The sequence below is a fragment of the Aquarana catesbeiana genome, linkage group LG01 (genome assembly GCF_042186555.1).
Source record: "Aquarana catesbeiana isolate 2022-GZ linkage group LG01, ASM4218655v1, whole genome shotgun sequence".
In the NCBI taxonomy this organism is placed as follows: domain Eukaryota; kingdom Metazoa; phylum Chordata; class Amphibia; order Anura; family Ranidae; genus Aquarana; species Aquarana catesbeiana.
Genome location: NC_133324.1, coordinates 602,940,500 through 602,954,806, shown reverse-complemented (window position 1 = coordinate 602,954,806; position 14,307 = coordinate 602,940,500). Strand labels below are relative to the sequence as shown.

Below are 14,307 nucleotides of genomic sequence, written 5' to 3'. Positions count from 1 at the left end.
TTTTAGGATAAATAAAAGCTGATCATTGCAAGCACCCCTGCCACTGTTAAATAGTTTGTCTTATCCTTGTAAACTGATAGATCTGGAAGAGAGCTTCTTCTTTTGAAAAACAAAAGACATACTGACTGGATACATATACACAAGGAATAGATTGCCTCTTATGATAAACTCAACATGATTATTAATGCTATATTACATTAAAAAAAACAACCTTTGAAAACATTCATAAATGTGATCGTATCAAAAAAATAGCCATTCCATATATCAAAAAAACAAGTATGATATAAAATCTTGTGAAAATTGAGATAGTCCTTCTCACAGGAATTCCACCAAGTAATGAGTCCAGTGAGGAAACTGGGAAGTGCACCATACAAAGGTGCCCACCACCACCACCATCAAGCCTCTTACCAGATGGACATAATCCCCAATTTTAGAGATCAACAACGTGTTTCGCATCACAACGCATCATCAGGGGAACAGGAGCAAGGCTGTCTGGATAAATAGATGAAAATAGAACAAAGAAAGCCTAAAAAATAAAACTAATGCAGCCATCACAGCTAAGAATTGTTAAGATGTAATATAATAAATGTTTGCTTCTACATTTAATTGTGCTTTAATTCATGTGAGCACTAATGCACACTAGATGTGCTGGAGTTCTGTTCCTGCTAAGCTCTACCCTGCCTCTTCCAACATGCAAAAAAATTGTATAAAGTGATTTTTTGCTCCACAGGGGGGGGCAGCAACAGTTCATACATAACACAAATTGTGACATAAAATAATAGTTCCTATCCACAGAGGAGGTTGTGTTGTAATGCTCTGTGTTTGATCCATCACAGCTAATATCTTACATAAGACGTAAAATTAAAGGTCCACTACAATAAATTGATGAGTTGGTTGGAAATATAATGTTAAAAACAACGTTGCCAAAGTAAGTACAGCTTTAAAGGTGCTGAGTGGAGAATGTGAAGACCCAGCTATAACAAATATAATGAAACCAAATACAATTATTACATGTTGAGTGTTACAGGATTCAATACTGATGATGTTATTCCCGGAAACTTAGCTACTTATGCTTATTCAGCGACACCGTAAATGCTAAAATAAAAAAATTCACTCAATTTACCTTAATATGAGTTCCCTGTAATTCAGTTCAGCTATGATTTAAAGGCTAATCGTTTTCAAAAATGACCAAAATATGCCGTTGTTTCTGGGAAATTCTGTGAGATTAGGGAGCTTCATAATACCCCAAATAATTCACCATTAGTCCAAAATATATATTGTACACAATTTATATCAATATTTATATGCATGAGTACTTCATTGAATAGCCTATTTCTTTAATTCCTTTGCACACAATTATAAACCTTAACTGAAAAAGCAAATGCACCCTTTGTACTACTTTACTTAAAAAACAAGTGTTAGTAAGAACAGGCTGTCCCACAGAGCTTTTATGGGGCCTTGTGAATATTTGATCCCATTGTTTTTATAAAACCTTTTTGAGCTTCCAACCTTGGCATTGCTAGCAGCCTATTGATCATTTGCTGAATAGAACCAGCTATGAATTGACATTACTTCCTTAGTTATCTGTATCATTTCAAAGCTGTATCGCAATAAACTACCACAATGTCTTCCTTTATAGCCAATTAGGATCCCACAGAGGCCTGGAATGCTTTCAGTATGAAATTACCTACACCACAGTCCTTTATCTTTGGTCTCTCCTAGTGACAAATTATTTGTTCCAATGTCATACATGTTCCCAGTATGAACAACATAAGGTTTTCTCCCAACCACTATCAGCAGAACGACTTTTGTAAACCACTGCATGCCCTAAAAGTTGCTACTGATATAATGTTACACTATAAACAAGAGAAATAGAGACAGTTTAAACTTGCACTTCTACATTTACTTTTTGTTAGGATAACATCTGAAGAGAAAAATACACTGTGGTCTGGATAGCTGACAACAACAACATCAAAAGCTAATTTTTATACCAAAACAGCAAGGCCTGTGTAATTACTAAATGCGTTGTGTAAAGAAAAGGGAGAACAGATGGAAAACACACTATTCTTTTTTAGCATAACCTTAAGAAATGATTCAGAAAATGTGCTCAGGTTGGGCAAGGGCCAATTAACACTTTTGGCTTGAATCAAGCATATTTACTATCAGTTTTAAAATCTTAAATTGTAACCAGTCGAATTATAAAATGTGCCAAATGGTTTCCTGTAGGCATCATCAAAATATTGAGCACAAGTGCAATAATGGCAACAAGAGTGAGGGTCTTTAAATATGTCACCAGGGAAGTATGAAGAACCATCAGGAGAGATCTCTTTTTTTTAAAAAATTACAGAATTGTTTAAATGACATCATAGAAAGGCAATAACCATTACAAATTACCATGAAATGATTATATGCAATAAAATGCAGAATATAATGAATTGGACTGTATAAAGAAGGGCACCCTCACAGTACAGTGCATACGCATTTCACGGATAGCACTCTTCTTCAAGATTAGGAAGTACTGTGAGTGTCTTCAAGTCCAAATATCCCTAATCTGGAGAAACAAATAAATATACAAAATAACAAGCAACCTGAAATTTACATTTTGTGATCAATGGACAAACAGAGGAAAAGATTAAACTAAGAAGTATGTTTTAATAATGTCAGTCACCTCAAGGAGAAATATATCATGATGGGGAAGAGAGGAAAAAAAAGGAAAGATGCAAAATCACCAAAAACACCACACAAAAATAACCCCTCTACCTAAAACCAGCCTCCAAAAGAACTTGTGTGGCTCCAGAAGGCGAGCACACAGCACCTTTTTCCACTATAAGGAAGCCATGTTTTACAAGGCATTTTTTACATTTCATGAGACACATGATATAACTGAGGATTTATGAATTTCTCAAAAGCAAATTTTTGTACAGTGTGTTTGACTCTGTTGACCTTCCTTCTGTTGAAACTTCAACAAAGTTCCACTTGTGAGCTTACTGAATACAGAGTCCCCTAGGTGCTCTCAGTCGTTTTGCATCATTAAACCTTAATGATTGATAGGTGAAAACTGGAGATGGGATGCTACATCAGTGGTTCATTGGATGAGTGTAACAGAGTGGAGAAAGAGGTCTTGTAGAAAGCACTGCACAAGCTGACATCGGGTAGAGATGACAGTAGATTGCGGTCTTTAAGTACTGGTTTAGACAACTACAACATTAAACTATGGGCACTCTTTCCTAATGGAGAAATAAAAACTGCATGTTGAAATGGTAAGTTGACTTATTAGACCCGTGAGTACCTCTATATATTTTTGGGATTTGTATGGATATCTCTTTATGGGTGAGGACCCAGTCACTTACCTCACAATGGCTACCCTTTGCACTATATATGTATATACAGTATATAATTCGCTGAAGGCAACCTCGAGCATGACTGGATTACTTTAACCCATGAGTTCTAGATCAAGTGAGTTCTAGATGAACACCAGTCAGCCCCTCCCCAGTGCAAGGCTGATGTGAATGATGAAAAATTCCCTTCATAAAGCCCTGTGCATCTTTTACTAGTTAGCTTTTCCAAATTGTGTCTACAATTAGTCAAACTTTCAAGTCAGTTTTGGACTTTTCATCTTAGATGCTTGGTATAGAATGCCCCAATAGTGTGATTTCCTTACAACAGTTCCCTCCCCTGATCCTGTCCACATGGGAGTTTTGGGTATCTCTGCCCAGCTTTGTATGTTCCAGCATTTCCTGTTACAGTTCCCACAACACAAAACAAATGTAAAAATACCACTGGGCCCCTTCATAATGGCCACAGCAACTGTGCAGATCCAGGAACTAAAGCATAGTGGTCTCATCCTCAGGAGGCATGAGGGGTTGTCAGATGGGTTTATTACTGTACTGTCCATTTATTGAGTAAAATAATGAATAAAATATCTGGCAATGCTAAGTACACAATAAATGCGGGTTCCACTATTACCTAGCTGCATGTAAAAAAAAAAAAATCTGTTCAACCTCTCCTGCAGTTATGGTCCAAAGGAAGGAAAAACAATCCCCCCAGGAAAGAGCTGCAAAATTTGTCCCAGAAGAGGAAACAAAACCTCCCCAGTGATAGGTCCAAAAGTCTCCAGCAATAGTTTACCTCTGTTAGTTAAGTATTTCACAGCTAACCCACTTTAATATAAACACTAATGTCATAAACTGATGCCAACACTTTTCTGATTATTATACTATTATATACTGGTCTGAACAAAAAAATCAAACAGTGTAAGGCCGGCCTATTAATACAAGTGATAGTGGGTTATCAATTCACGTAATTCCTTTAGGCCATGACAATAAATGTTTTTGGGCCTGGTGCTTAAAGTGATTGTAAAGTCTTGTTTATATATATATATATATATATATAAAACAAACATGTTATACTTACTTACCTGCTCTGTGCAGTTGGTTTTGCACAGAGCAGCCTGGATTCTCCTCTTCTCGGGTCCTACTTCGACTCTCCTGGCCCCTCCCTCCTGTTGAGTGCCCCCACAGCAAGCAGCTTACTATGGGGGCACCCGAGCCGAGTAACAGCTCCGTGTGTCCATTAAGACATGGAGCCCTGATTTGGCCCCGCCCCCTCTCTCTCCTGGTTGGCTAACTGACTTTAATTGACAGCAGCGGGAGCCAACGGCACCAACGGCTGTGTCTCAGCCAATCAGGAGGACAGTCTCGGATGGCCAAGTAACTCGTGGACATCGCTGGATAGAGATGGGCTCAGGTAAGTATTAGGGGGGCTGAGGGGGGCTGCTACACACAGAAGGTATTTACAATGCATTAAGATAAAAAACCTTCTGACTTTACAACCCCTTTAACCGCTTGCTGACCACCTGCCGTCATTATACGGTGGCAGGTCGGTTCTTCTGCTCCCAGACGTAATAGCAGGAGCATGCCTGTGGGTTCGGGCGGACTCGATGTCCACTGGTGACCGGCAATTGAGGTAAACAGAGGCAGAATGGGGATCTGCCTTTGTAAACAAGGTGGATCACCATTTTGACAGGAGACATGTCAGAGATCTACTGTTCCCAGTGATCGGAAACAGTGATCTCTGTCATGTCCCTGCCAGCCCACCCTCCTACAGTTAGAACACCCTGAGGGAACACATTTAACCCCATGATCGCCCCCTAGTGTTAACCCCTTCTTTGCCAGTGACATTTATACAGTAATCAGTGGTTATTTTTAGCTCTGATCAATGTCAATGGTCCTAAAAAAGTGTCAAAAGTGTCCGATCTGTCCGTCGCAATGTCGCAGTCCCACTAAAATACGCAGATCGCCGCCATTGCTAGTAAAAAAAATAAATAAAAATGGCATAAATCTATCCTCTATTTTGTAGACACCATAACTTTTATCAATATATGCCTATTGTGATTTTTTTTTTACCAAAAATATGTAGAAGAATATATATCTGCCTAAACTGATGAATACATTTATTTATTTTTATTTTTTGGGATGTGTATTATAGCAAAAAGTTAAAAAAAGTTTTGTTTTTTTTAAATTGTCGCTCTTTGTTTGTTTATAGTGCAAAAAATAATAATCACTTCTCGGCCTTTTGGCTAAGATCAAGTGTAGTATCTGTTCTTATCAGTTTAATATCTGATACGTCCCCTATCTGGGGACCATATATTAAATGGATTTTTAGAACAGGGAGATGGAAGAAGAGCTTGCTCTGTCCACTCCACGCATCGACCTGGTATTGCAATACCTCCAGGACCGGTGAAATAAATAAATAAATAAATAAATAAAAAACGCAGAGGTGATCAAATACCACCAAAAGAAAGCACTATTGGTGGGAAAAAAAGGACGTCAATTTTGTTTGGGTAAAGCATCGCACGACCGCGCAATTGTCAGTTAAAGCGACGCAGTGACGTATTGCAAAAATGGCCTGGTCATTAAGGGGGCAAATCCTTCAGGGGCTGAAGTGGTTACTCTATTCTAATCATATATAGATGTAACTGCACTTCTTCAAGGTTTAAAAAAGTCAGTAGCTTTAACCTTAGATTTAAGTGCTTTCTTTTCTGCCATAACATTTTAAAAACTTTACAATGTAACCATTTTTTTTATTATTCTTAGAAACGTAATGCTCATAGAGAATGTACTGTACTTTGTTACTGTATCTGTTTGAAATTTTCCTGTTTGGTTTCAAAGTTTCCACACACAGCCTCAATCTTCAAAAGTAAGTTCTTCTCTAGGCTGTGCTTTAACCACTTGAGCTCCAGAAGGTTTTAATCCCTTCTTGACCAGGCCATATTTTGCGATACGGCACTACGTTACTTTAACTGACAATTGCGCAGGCCTGCGACACTGTATCCAAATAAAATTGTTGTCCTTTTTTTCCCCACAAATAGAGATTTCTTTTGGTGGTATTTGATTACCTCTGTGGTTTTTATTTTTTGTGCTATTAACAAAAAAGGCAGACAATTTTGAAAAAAAACACCAATATTTTTAACTTTCTGTATTATACCCAATAAAAAAAATGTAAACAAAATGTAAAAAATCAACTGTCTTCATCAATTTAGGCCAATATGTATTCTGCTACATATTTTTGGTAAAAAAAAAAAAAAATCCCAATAAGCATATATTGATTGGTTTGCACAAAAGTTATAGCGAATATAAACTACTATTTTTTTTTTACTAGTAATGGCGGCGATTAGCGACTTATAGCAGGACTGTGAAATTGCAGCGGACAAATCAGACACCTAACTGATACTTTTGACACTTTTTGGGGACCAGTGACACTAATACAGTAATCAGTGCTAAAAAAATGCACTGTCACTGTACTAATGACACCGACAGGGAAGGATTTAACATCAGGGGAGATGAAATGGTTAACTGTGTGCCTAGCTTAGTGTTTTACTACTGTGGGGGAGGTGCTTTTACTACTGGAAGACATGGATCGGTGTTTCTGCTTTACAGAAACACAGGATCCATGCCTTCTGTACTAACAGATTGACAGTCTGCCTTGTTTACATAGGCAGACTGGCATTCTGTCAATGTAACGAACGATCAGCGGGTGCCGACGGAGATCGGGTCCATGGGACCCGCTGATCAGCTCCCGCTGTGTAAAATGACAGTGGGAACGAGCTGGCGGCAGCAGTGGCGTGCATTTGCGACCAAAAGCCGGCAGTGCAGAATCACGTATATATATATATATATATATATATATATATATATATATATATATATATATATATATATATATATATATATATATATGTACTTTTTAAAAATACCAATCATGAATTTCAGGTTTCTATTATATATGCAATCATTGTCAATCATTACCAATTTTGTTTTATAAATTTTTTGAAGACTTCTTAAAAAATTCACTGCCAAGTACGGTATTTATAATACAGCTAATGTTATATCCACCAGCCCAAACCAGTTTTAACATTTGTAATTTTTACATGACAAATCGTTGATTTCATCACCATTAACTCCATGGAGTATTCACAGTAGTTACAATAAATCCTACTGGTTTATTTCCACAGACAACTGCTGCATATGTATGCTCTACCATGGCAGTCTTTACCCCTTGCACCCTGTGGCAATAAACTACAGTATAGAAATTCTGTGAATAGTGAGGACAAATGCTGGCAAAAGAGAACGCATTTAGGCATAAATATGTGTCTCAATTTAATCTAATTTTTACACATAACTATATTTGTAAAATTAAAACAAAGTATATGAGGAATGCAAGTCAAGATTAAAATATCCCTGCAGGAATTAAAAAAATATATTTTACATTTAAAATGAGAGTTTAACTCAAGGTTAGAAATAAGAGTGTCTCTTAGTATAAGCAACTGTTGGATGGCATTCAACATCACCATCCAGCAACGTCTGTGTTTTATGTTCCCTATTCAGCCTTGACAACTGTCTCCATGGACTGGTCATTGACATATTGCACTATGACTGGCTTAGTCATGCAGTTTTTTTGTGCCTCAGCCAGAGATCTCAGTTAAAATTCAGAGGAAGAGACCAAAGCCCACCACAGCTACAGTACAATATCAAAAATGTTAGCTTTCAAAGATATGTTGGGTACAGTTTAGCTTAGAACATAGCAGAAAATACACACTGGTACACTGGTATGATGATTTCCCCATGCCCCTGACTGCATCTCACTGGGACAAATACGTACCTTTAGCCCTGATTTACTGGGCGGGCCCCACTGGGAGACTCTCTCGGAATACGTTTTTCCATAAAAGTATATGAGGCCGTGGTGAAGAGGAACACTTCAGGGAGAAAGGTTGTGTGTGCATTCAGGGGAAAGGGAGGGGAAGAAATGTATTAAAGGACGAAAGGCAGTTATCCTTTAAGGTAAATATCTACCTAAAATGTTTGAAAGATTTTGACTCATCTGTTGCCCCAAGTTACACCAATAAATGGGCAGGAAGTACAGAAAAATCTCTAACCAAAGTCAAACCACAGCAAAAACACCTGGTAGAAGCCTTATCCTTACTAACCTCAATAGAAAAGAGCTTATTCCTAATTGCTTAATTGTATTTCCCTGCACTTGCTGTCCTAGAGTTTCTAGCCCATCTTCTCATCTTATCCGTCTTATCAAAAACAAAACAAAAAAAATGACTTGACTTCTACTTTTAGGTCTCCCTGAGAGATGGATGCAGAAGCAGAGAATTTAATGCCTTTTTTTAGCTTGTACTTCACTTCCTCTCAAAATGTTCTTACATGATGAAGTCTGCTGGGGTAGCCAATGCTATGCCATAAAATTACACAAATTTGTTGAACATGGAGATCTGTGATTAGCTATACAGTCATCAGCATGCTCTCAGACATGTCAATAAATTGTAGCACCACTCTCCTCCTTTAACCTCATTATCCTCTTTTAAGCAAGTCTCCTAAGGGACTCTGTCACAAAAATAGCAGAAAAAAAAGAGTAATTAGATTTACCTGTTCACCCAACACCTATGCCTTGGATGTTAGGTCTCTTGATTTAAGCATCTTCAGCATCCAACACCCTTTCAGTATGTCTGGTCCCTTTATGCACATTGTGGTTTCACCTGACAGCCCCTACATCATTAACTACACCGTTTTTTGTCTTTACAGTGATTTTTTTTTTTTCAACTACTTTTCTGTGACAGTGTTGTTTTAACTCTCAACAGCCATTATTTAATTTCTCTTAGCAACTTTTTATGTGAAAGATACAGTCAGACCTGGCAGCTAGGAGATGCTTAGGGCACACTGCTAGCACTTACTTTGCTAGAAATTTTTAATATACAAGTACTTTAAGCCACCACTTTAATTTAGGTCACATAGTCGCTAAAATGTTACAATGCTGTAGATATGCTTAATACAATGGTATAACATAACTCCAATAGGGATGAGCTTCAGGAAAAATATGAATTTGACCCAAAACTAACTGATTTGTGGTTCAAGAAAATGGCAAACTAATGCAGGCATTCACATCTAGAGCAGATAATTACCAACAATGCACTTTGTGGATTCTGGACTGTGGCCAGGTTTAGAAGATTTTAGACTTAGAAGGGCCAATCATGGGAGTTCTCTTTAATGCCAGCCCCACCCCTATAACATTAACATTCTCAGCAGCCTTTTGTCAGTGTGTGTGTTGGAGGAGACTTGGAGTAGATAGGACAAGATCAGAGAGCATTTGCAGGAGAACTAGTAGCTGATTTCTGAAAATTGCTATATTTACAGACTCACTGTGTGTTTGATAGTCCTGGAGAAGATAGGGATAGATCAGAGTTTTGCAGGGGGAGATAGCTGCTGTTGCTAATTGCTGAAAACTGCTGAAAAAACCACCATATTTACACTGAGACACAGACACACTCACTATGTGTTGGACAGTACTGGAGCAGATAGGGATTACTGAGTCTGTGTAGAGAGAGAAAGTTTCTGGCAACCTATACAATGCCACTAAAAAATGCTATGTTTACAGTCAGTGTGTGTTGGGGGCACTTAGAGAAAATGGGGATATTTCACATACATCTCATACTATCTTGTGTGTGCGTGTGTCAGTAACTTCTTCAATTGCGGTCTAGTTGTTGGTTCCCCACCCCCTTAGTTTTTTGGTGTTTTATTGTTTTAGTCTTATTTTATGTTTTCATATTTTTTCTTTCAGTTAGGTTTAAAAAAACAAACTAACATGGGGGGGGTAATATTTAGTATAGTACTTAAAAAAAAAACAATAATGCCCTGTACACACAATAGGATTTTCCGACAACAAAATCCATGTTTTTTTTCCAACGGATATTGGCTCAAACTTGTCTTGCATACACACAAAGTTGGTCGGAAATTCCGAACGTCAAGAACGCGGTGAAGTACAACACGTACGACGAGCCAAGAAAAATGAAATTCAATAAATAGTGCGGCTCTTCTGCTTGATTCCAAGCATGCGTGGAACTTTGTGCGTCAGAATTGTGTACACACGATTGGAATTTATGACAACAGATTTTGTTGTCGGAAAATTTGAGATCCAGATCTCAAATTTTGTGTGATGGAAATTCCAATGGAAAATGTCCGATGGAGCATACACATGGTCGGAATATCCGACAAAAAGGTCCCATAAAACATTTTCCGCAGGAAAATCCAACCGTGCGTACGGGGCATAAATGTAAATTGATTGGTTTGGGGAAAGTTATAGCACCTACAAACTATGGTATATATACTGGAATTTTTAATGTATTTGTGCTGCTAATGGTGCGGCGAGCGCTATCTGACACTGACTGACACTGGTGGGGAAACTGACTAAGTGCTACTGAACTCTAAAGTGACATTAATAAAGTATTCAGTGCTAATAATATACACTGTCACTGTACTTATGACACTGGCTGGAAAGGGGTTAACACCTAGGGCAATTAAGGGGTTAAATGTGTGCCTAACTATGTGTAATATGTGTAAAGCGTGATGTTTTTACTAATAGATCTCTTAGTTTCTCATCCCTGCAGGGAAGAGAAACAGAGAGATCGTTCCTTCGGTACAGAGCTCTGTGTTGATTGTCAACACAGAGTTCTGGGCTGTGATTGTACACAGCCGCGCAGCAGGTTCCCAGTGGTAAATCATTGGCCAGGTCTTCCTAACAGGTTCCCGCTGTGTACAATCACAGTGGGTGCTGGAGGGAAGTAGGCAGCGATGTACAGGTATATCGTCTTGCCTGTGCGGGCCGCCCATCCACGGTACATTGCGGGTGGGAGGTCCGTAAGGGGTTAAAAGCTGACTGGTGTCTGTCCCGTTTCAAATGTGGCCTAGTACAAGTGATTCAATACTGTGAATGGAGTAACTACAACATTTTGCTGTCTTATTTCTAACTAGTAACTAGTTAGTGAAAGTTCTTAAATACTGTGTATGACGCCCATACATTATTTTGCTGTCTTTTTTTCAGTGGCATAAATACACTCTAATGTTGATTCTTGAAAATGTAACCTAGTGGCAGTGCTGATATACTGTGCACATAGAGACTACAAATATTTGGTGGCTTCTTTTCAGTACAATAAACTCTAATCTTGTTTTTTATCAAAAGCTGGCTGGTGTCTGTCCTGTTCCAAATGCAGCCTATTGAACATGCTCAAATACTGTGAAAGTAGTCACTAAAATATTTTGGTGTCTTTTCTCAGTGGCATAAATGCACTCTTGTGTTGATTTTTGATAAAAACTTGGCTGATGTCTGTCCTATTCAAAATGCAGCCCAGTAAAAGTGCTTAGCAATCAGGTGACCGCTGTGAACACAGAAACATCAGCAGCCCAGTTACGCATATGTGTAGGTGTTAAAGTATGTGTTGCATGGGCGACAACAGGTTAAATAATGTGTACAGATTTGCAGCTACAATATTTTGCTGTCATTTTTCTGTGAACAAAATACAAATTGAAGTTCATTTTTTGAATAAAACCTGCCTGGTGTCTCCCACTAAAACTCCAGCCTAGTAAAGCTGCTTATTTAGTGTAACGCGAGTCTGTGAAATATTTCTGGATTTTTTTCTGTGAAATAATAAACTGTAGTTTTTATTTATATATTTTTAATTATTGATATCATTTTATGTATTTTTAAATTATAGTTTAAATTAAAACTTTTAGCTTTGAATTATTTTGACCAAATCTGCCAGGTGTTGCTGGTAATCTGTTCAAGAGCTGCCGTTATTGTTCCAGCACCACACTGCATTTTTTGTAACTCCCTCCCTCCAAAAAATGTAAAACATCCAAAACACTACACACACTCACCCCAGGTTATTATGGTGAAGCTTCTCAGTCACAGATTCACGATGCTGTTGACTTCAGAGGGGTTTGAATTTAAGCTTGCAATCTTTGGACTATACAATGGGTTCAATGAATGGACTATGGTTCAAACCAAAGACATTCAAAACATTGAGCCCAAAACAACAGTAATCTTTTATACACAACCATATCACAAACAACTTTCAAATCTTCTTCAAATATGATAATAAATTAGATTATATGATCAGTTGTTTAGGAATGAGTGGTTTATCCCCCAAATTTTGGACAGCCATCCTCTGACTCCTGGACTGTATTGCATTTCTAGAGAAGAAAGTTCACTGATTGTAGAGATGACTAGGTCCATCTTCGCTACCTTGGAACTAGCATGTACCTCTGAAATCAGGCAATGGCTGCTTGCATTACAGAATTTTTAAAGGTTATATTTACAAAATATTGTTAATCTAAATCAGGTATAGTTGAGAGCCACTAGGTTGAAACGCCTAACAGCGTTTTATATGTTTTGGAGGCAATGATGTCCACTATGATCATAAACCAGAAACTTATGCTAAAACTGCTTTACCATTTTAACAGAGTTTTCCTCTAATTATTGAACTACTATTATTACATATCAAAAGTATAATACATACAATTTACTATGATTTCATATTCATTTTCAGTTTTCTGTGTTGTGCAAAATTTGTGTAAACACCCAAACTCAGGTAGACAAGTTTGCTTTGTAAAAGTTATTTTCACCACCTGTTAGCTAGGTTGTTAGTTTTTAATATTCACTGCATATGCATAACTGTCCTGACTGGCAGTATTCCAGGCTTACTGACTTGGTCGAGAGACAGCCACAAATTTGCCTTAACTTTCATTCCTTTAAACTCTTTGTATAAATACATTTATATAAACCTAGGCTGAATATAGCGTGAGATGATCAACTCCACTCACTGGGTGGTCAGTAGAAAAATAATTACTGAACTTCTCATCCAATTATCATACTCTTCTCTAGGCTGCACTAAATCCCTGATTAATGTTCTAAACCCAAAATAAAGTAAAACAATTTTTAACTTAGCACATGTTCTCATTTTTCCTGGAACTTTTGATGCTATGTTCAGTAACATCTTTATGACAAAATGGTCAGTTTATTAAGAGCTCTTCATTTTGTATTGTGTAATATTTTCAGCAAATTCAGGGTCAATTTACACCATTTGCATTGGAATAAACAGTGTTGCCCAGTGCACTCTTGATGCAAAGATAAAACAATTTGCCTTGTTTCCTATGGTGTCAGTTCACACCACTGCATTGCGGTGGTGTGTGCTGAAAAAAAGTATTGCATGGAGTCCTTTTGTTTAGCACAGTAGGTTGAGGTGGATCACATCCCAACACTACTGTGTGAATAAAACCTAAAGTATATAGAACCCTTACTTTGTAAAACAACCCATTCAATTTAAAATATAAATTATATAAATGCAAGGCAAAACATTTGTGTGTGATCCCTCTTGTATTAAATTGTATTGTAACTGTACTGTCTGTCCCATGTTGTACAGCGTTGCGCAAACTGTTGGCGATATATATAAATCCTGTATTATAATAATAATAATAATAACTTTTATATATATATATATATATATATATATATATATATATATAGCAAGATCCCAGGCCTCTTTTAGTCTAATGAGAACCTCCAGAGCCAGGGACAGCTGACATCCTTCTGTATAGAGTGGGCTGCAAGGCATAGTGTGTGTAATGTAAGGTAGATTCATGGGCGCCAGACACTTCTTGAATGCAAAAAGATTTATTTTCTCTTAAAACAGAACAGTAGGAGAGAGGGTTTATGGCCAGGATACCCTTAGGTAGTTGCAATGTCAATTAACGGACTCCGAGACTTCTACAGGTAGACAGCCATGCAGGGAAAGGTATCCAGCAAGACACCACATCTGCATGTGTAGAAGCACTGTCTCCTATGGCAATAGTCTTAGAACAGTTCCTAACACAGATTGTAACAAACTCCTTTACTTTGATACAGTCACTTCTTGTAGACTCTCAGCCCACTAAGCTCCTAGTCCAGTGATGGCGAACCTTGGCACCCCAGATG

General features: G+C 37.7%; 1 protein-coding gene and 1 non-coding gene across 2 annotated transcripts in view; one reads left to right on the top strand and one right to left on the bottom strand.

Annotated features, from left to right (window-relative positions):
• The window catches only part of NRTN (neurturin), a 253,877-nt gene that overhangs the window by 220,904 nt on the left and 18,666 nt on the right, over positions 1-14,307 (bottom strand). The gene's annotated exons all lie outside the window — the stretch shown is intronic.
• On the top strand, positions 5,559-5,749 carry LOC141124314 (U2 spliceosomal RNA). Its single transcript, XR_012240877.1, has one exon. It is a non-coding gene; the product is annotated as a U2 spliceosomal RNA (small nuclear RNA).